Genomic DNA, 6,618 nt, shown 5'->3' on the forward strand with positions numbered 1-6,618 from the left:
CATCATCCAAGTCCGAGTATGCCATTCTACCGACCCCCTCCAAACGATCGCTCGGGAATTGCCTTAGGCTGGTTTAAAGAATTTCAATGATCTCTGAATCAAAGGTAATTCTTTTTGCCACTTAAGGGGAGATATCTACGAGTCACGGTTCTGAAGGTGTCTCGTTGTGATATCATGGTAACTCAACTCCTCGCTACGTTGACAATCGTTTACCACCTTCTTAAGCGTGAAAGTGTTGTCTACCTAGTGAACCTTCGTCATCTGCTTCACTCCATTCCTATGGATGTGTGCTTCGTCTCTCAGCTCGAGAGATGTTGCTATGTCTCATTCCGAGAGTTAATCCTGAGTTGTTCGACCTTCGAGAAGAACAATTCTTTTAGGGTCTTTCCTTTCCCCTCGTTGTCATGATAGCTGGAGTTCTCAAGGCAAGACTTCGAGACAATGATGGTGAACGAATCAACGTTCAATTGAAGTGCAACCTGGATCCTGAAGATTGTGCTAGTTTGCGTTTCCCCTTCACCTTACCCTACGCTTGAATCTCGGGACGAGATTTTTGTTTAGTGGGGGTGAGTTGTCACAGCCCTAGAATTTGTTTGTCATTAGTTGCATTAAGGCATTCATGCATCATGTTTAAAGTTCATGAAACTTGAACTGGGGATGACAAACCCTAGCACTAAATAAAATGCAATTAGGATCAAAATAAAAATATTTTCAATAAACCCAGAATGCCCTTTAGGAAAGTTCATTATTTTTGTTAAAGGTGAAAACCCCTGCCAACAATGATGCACATATTTCTAGGCCATTCTGGATTTTTGAATTAAATCCTATTGTATTTGACCTTGGGCATTTAAATACTATAAATAATTTAAATGTTCAAATAAATGTTGGAAATTGTTAAGGGTCACTGAAATAATTCAGAAAGCACCCATAATTGTTTCCAGGATTTTATAAAATGATTTGATATTTTTTAAATCAAATCAAAACAAACTACAGAAAATAGAAAAACAGAACAGGAATATAAAGAGAGGGAGAGAAGGCCACCAGGCCACCTACCTAACTTACCTGGCACCCACTTACCTGGCCCAGCACAGCCCAGCCCATCTCCACTTCCCCCCTGTCGCCTTCCTCCTCGCGCCAGTAGGCACAGGCGCGTGGCCGACGCACGCCGGCGCACGCCCCGGCCACCTCCTGCTTGCCGCTCCACCTCGACACCCCGGACGCCTCCATGCGTGCCACGCCACTCCTCTGGAACTCTCTCACTCTCTCCCGAACTCTTCCCCTTCCTCTGCTTCCTCTCCCTCCCGCGACCGAACAGAGCCGCCGCCACCGACGAGCTCCCTCGCGGCCACCGCCACCCCCTAGCCTCGCCGATGCGCTCAAAGGCTCCGCCTCGACCCCCTCTTCCTCCCCACCGATCCACGGCCCTCCGGAAGCCCTGCAGCATCGCCCTCAAGCTCGTCCCCAACCTTCGGCCGCCGGCGAACTTTCGAGGATTCGCGAGCTCCAGCCCCTCTCCGGCCTCGCCGTTGCCTCCATCGGATCCGCTGTGAGCTCTTCTTCCATTCCCCCTCCTCCTCGCGCTCGTTCCCGCACTCTAGCCGCCCTTTTCACCGGAGCCGATTGCTCCTCGCCGCCGGCCATGGCGTGGCCGTGGCCACAGCCACCGCAGCTCGCTCCCGAGGCCACCGTCGTGCTCACCGCAACCTCAGGAGGCCGCAGCGCCCTTCCATTTCCCCTCTTGTGCACCGTAGCGCCGTTTCCGCCAACGCCCGAGGTCCGGCAGCCGCTGAGCTCGACGCCGGCGAGGATTACGGCCCCCCCTAGCTTCTCCCGTTTGCCCTGTTAGATGCGCGCGAGCCTGGGCATTCCGTAGATGCCCTCCGCCGGCCATTTGGTCGCCGGAGGAGGAAACCCGCACCCTCCGCCGTCTCTGGCTCCGCCAGCGACGAACAGTGGGTCAACTCCGGCGAGTTGGCCCGGGTTCGACCCTAGTTTGACTTCCCCAGAGCCACTGACATGCGGGCCCCGCCCGGCTAATTAAGTTAGGTTAGTATTAACTAAGTTAGATTAGTTTAGTTAGACACTGACACTCGGGACCCACCGGTCAGTTTGACCCGGACCAGCCCCTGTTGACTCTGCTGAGGTCAGCATGACGCCATGCTGACGCAATATTCCTTTTCTGGAATTTAATTTATTTTATTAATAATCAGGAAATTCCAGAAATAGCTAAAACTTCAATAAATCATAGAAAATTAACCGTAACTCCAAATGAAATAATTTATATATGAAAAATGATCAGAAAAATTCAAGGAATCCATCTGTACCATTTTCATGCATGTTTGAACAATGTTTATCCTCTGTTTTGGACAAAACAAATAAATGGCATTTGAATAATCACATATGGAGTTTGAATTTGAATCTTGTATTCAAACCAACCTCATTTAAATCATAGCTAGGTGCATTAGCCCAAAACACATTCATATTGCCATGTCATAGCATGCATCATATTGTGCATTGCATTGATTGTGTTCTTTCTTGTTTGCCGGTGTTTGTCCCCTCTCGATAGACGTGACTCCGACGACGAGATCGATGACACCGATGAAGAACTATATTATCTTCAGAAGTGCCAGGCAAGCAAAACCCCCTTGTTCATTCTGATACAATCCTACTCTCTTGCTCCTGCTCTCTTTTACTGCATTAGGACAACAACGATTCATCTGTTACTTGCTGCGGTAGCTGAACCCCTTTATCCTTTGCAGGACCTGTCATTGCCATAGTAAATAGATGAAACCCACTAGCATGAGTAGGAGTTGTTTGAGCCCTGTTGTGCCTACTCATTCATGCTTGTTTGTCATGCCTGCTACTGCTTAGAGTTGAGTCAGGTCTGATTCATCGGGGATGAATCAGAGGTGTGTGAACATGTCCTACTGTGTGTGAGCTAAGTGTGTGAACATGATTTGGTAAAGGTAGCGGTGAGAGGCCATGTAGGAGTACATGGTGGGTTGTCTCATTGCAGCCGTCCTCAGGAACTGAGTTCTGTGTTTGTGATCCATGATTCAGCTACTACCACGCATTGGGCCCGAAACCAATGGACCCTCTCGGCTTCTTGATCACCCTTGTCCTCTGTCCAGGAGTTGCAAGTAGTTTCTGGTGTTTGTAGTATGCTGGAGGCCGTGCGCAGCGCTGACCGTAGGGGTGGGCTGTGATGCGGTAGGCACGTGGCACGGAGTACCGGGCGCCCGTTTGGTGTCTCGGGAACCCTGTTCACATCGTTTGGGGCTGTGAGCGAAACTCCGGCCGAATCTCCTCATGGATGGAACCCGAATAGGCGATAAACCTGGACTAGAGACTCGAGTGTTTAGGCAGGCCGTGGCCGACACCCACGTTGGGCTTCCGCTTGAAGGTTGCCGAGTACATGTCGTGTAAACGGCGGTAAGTGGTGAGAGCGTGTGTGAAGAAGTACACCCCTGCAGGGTTAACATCATCTATTCGAATAGCCGTGTCCGCGGAAAAGGACTTCTGGGTTGCTTATATCAGTTCATAGACAAGTGAAAGTGGATACTCTAAAATACGCAAGATAAGCGTGAGTGCTATGGATGGCGTTCTCGTAGGGAGACGGGAGCGGATCCATAGTGGTGTATTGATATGGTGAATATGTGGACTCGTGTGCGCCACCTCAAAAGAGTTACTTGCAGTCGTAGTTTAGGTTAGCCACCGAGTCAAAGCTGGCTTGCTGCAGTCAAACCCCACCATCCCCTTTGTTGATAATGGTGCATATGTAGTTAGTTCTGATGTAAGTCTTGCTGGGTACATTTGTACTCACATTTGCCTAATTTATGTTTTTGCAGAGAGACTTCAGTCTCACTAGTAGTTCCACGTGGACTTCGACGTTTAGCTTGTTACCTCAGCTACGATCTTGTGCCCTCGGCAGGATCTGATAGATAGTCAGGCTTCTCAGCCTTTTTCATTTATAGATGTCTGTACTCAGACATGATAGCTTCCGCTTGTGCTTGATTTGTATGCTCTGAATGTTGGGTCATGAGACCCATGTTTGTAATATCTCGCTCCTCGGAGCCTATTGAATAAATTACTTGAGTCGTAGAGTCATGTTGTGATGCCATGTTGTATTTGCACATATCGAGCATATTGTGTGTATGTTATTGAAATGCTTGGTATGTGTGGGATCTGGCTATCTAGTTGTTATCCTTAGTAGCCTCTCTTACCGGGAAATGGCTCCTAGTGTTTCCACTGAGCCATGGTAGCTTGTTGCTGCTCCGGAACACTTAGGCTGGCCGGCATGTGTCCTTCTTCGTTCCTGTGTCTGTCCCTTCAGGGAAATGTCACGCGATGAATACCGGAGTCCTGTTAGCCCGCTACAGCCCGGTTCACCGGAGTCCTGCTAGCCCAGTGCTACAGCCTGGATTCACTCGCTGATGACCGACACATTCGATGTTGGGTCATGGATGCATGTCCCTGTAAGTTTGTGCCACTTTGGGTTTACGACTAGCCATGTCAGCCCGGGCTCCTTATCATATGGATGCTAGCGACACTGTCATATACGTGTGCCAAAAGGCGCAAACGGTCCCGGGCAAAGGTAAGGCGACACCCGTGGGAATACCGTGCGTGAGGCCGCAAAGTGATATGAGGTGTTACATGCTAGATCGATGTGGCATTGAGTCGGGGTCCTGACAATGGACTTGCCGAAGAGTGCTGCTGATGCGAATCAGTTTTTCCACGCGCAAGAAGGACATGCAACGGAAAAGTTGTTTTGGTCGCAATTTGATACGGCGAAGCATCCACTGTTGAATGAACAGGTCGCCCAATGGGCCGAGCTCCACAAGATGTCTGACACTGCCCTGAAGGACGTCATAGCCCGGCCGTGGCCAACTGAACCCATTCCGGATAGTTATTTCGGTTTGGTGCGGCAGCTTGTTAATGCGGTGTCGTGCCGTGTATCGACGCTGTGAAGCGATCAACGTGCATAGAAGGTGCATGGATGGCCCTTGCCCATGTCAAGATATACTGGGCGAAGATGACGGCCACCAATATTGCAGCGCAGAGTCCACCCAAAGGCAAGGACCTTAGCATGCTAGAACATTACATTGAAGATGTCCTAGAGGGTGCCCACTTAATATAGGGTCAGTGCTCGAAAAATATTATGTTCGAGTAAAGTGTATCAAAATTGTAGTAACAATATTATGATATATTTAAGGCTGTGTTTTTACTTTTTGCCTGAAAAGTTTTGGTGCCTTCTGTGCGGCCGTCTTTTTTATATGTAATCTAAAAGTTTGCAGTCTTCGGCTTTAGCCCCCTCACGTATAATGTGGGGGTGTTCGGAAAAGCACTTGATCACACTTGACCCAACGTCTTGGTCCATTAAGGAGGTGTTAGTGCGACGAACTAGGCAATCGGACTATAGAGCTTTAACACTTTCACTTAGCTAGAGGAGTTTGACGGTGGGGCTACTATATAGCCCCTGGTATGTCCACGGTTATCCGAATATAGTGCGTGTACATACGTGACCAGAAGGACGGTCTTTCGTTTAACACGAAGGGAATCGCGAACATTCTGATTAGTCATCGAGTAGTTAACCAGCTCTCGCCGCATCATGATAGTCAGTTTTCGGCTTTCTCTACTCAGGTGCTCATCTAGGCTAGCTGGGACACAATCGCAGTAGTTCTCCCTTTGCTACCCTAGCCGATATAGCGGAACATAAGGTAGAAAGCGCACGAGCCGGGCAACCCAACTATTGACCAAAGACATGATTCGGAGCTGATGCATATAAGGAAAAACTCACGACGTCTAACACTCCCTATAGGTGTTCGTACTTTGCAATATACACCGGGCTGAATACAGGCCCTGGTGATAAACCCATGGTATCAAGGCACGTGTGGCAATCTGACGTGGGGAAAGAGCACAGGTGGTGAGAGCATAAATCTCAAAACACAATATGAACTGCGCTGCTTCTATAACATCCACTTTAGTACGGCGAGCCGTATGTTTACAGATAATGCCGGTATCTTTCTTGGACATTTTACATGCGAGGAAAGTATAAAACAACAAGGGATAAAAAAGGTTTACATAGGGTCTTAATCTAAAAAAGAAACCTTAATTCGGGGCCCTGCTGCACGTCTGAGCCTTTATCTCCATTGTGAAGTGTCCTTGAATGGTATAGTATGATGGCCATCTGTAAAGAAAAAGAAAAAAAGAAAAAAAGAAGACCAGGTAAAAGAATCTGGTGTGGCCGTGAGCAAAGCTGGTTCGTTTAAATGAACCGTGAAGGACAACTTCCATGGTCCGAATAGGGTCGAGCTGGACTATGGACCTTTTGTGTGCAGAGTGCCCCCGAAGGCGCCCAAGGAATTTTGAGTATATATCCTTGTAGGGCAGTTGATTGGGGCGTAGCTGCTAATCGAGCTCAGGTTTATCTGAGCTGCCGCATTCAGGTGTGCGCCGGACACGTTTACTTGTGTCTGCGGTCTTAACGACCGATGAGCTATTCGGCTTGAATAGGCCATTTTTTGCTTCAACTGCTAGAGCCGCCGTCTATTCCTATGTGCGAAGAGAGCACTCCATATTTCCACTAACCGTAGTGACGCCACGAGGTCCAGGCATTTT

Source organism: Triticum aestivum, chromosome 6B, assembly GCF_018294505.1.
Source record: "Triticum aestivum cultivar Chinese Spring chromosome 6B, IWGSC CS RefSeq v2.1, whole genome shotgun sequence".
Lineage (NCBI taxonomy): Eukaryota > Viridiplantae > Streptophyta > Magnoliopsida > Poales > Poaceae > Triticum > Triticum aestivum.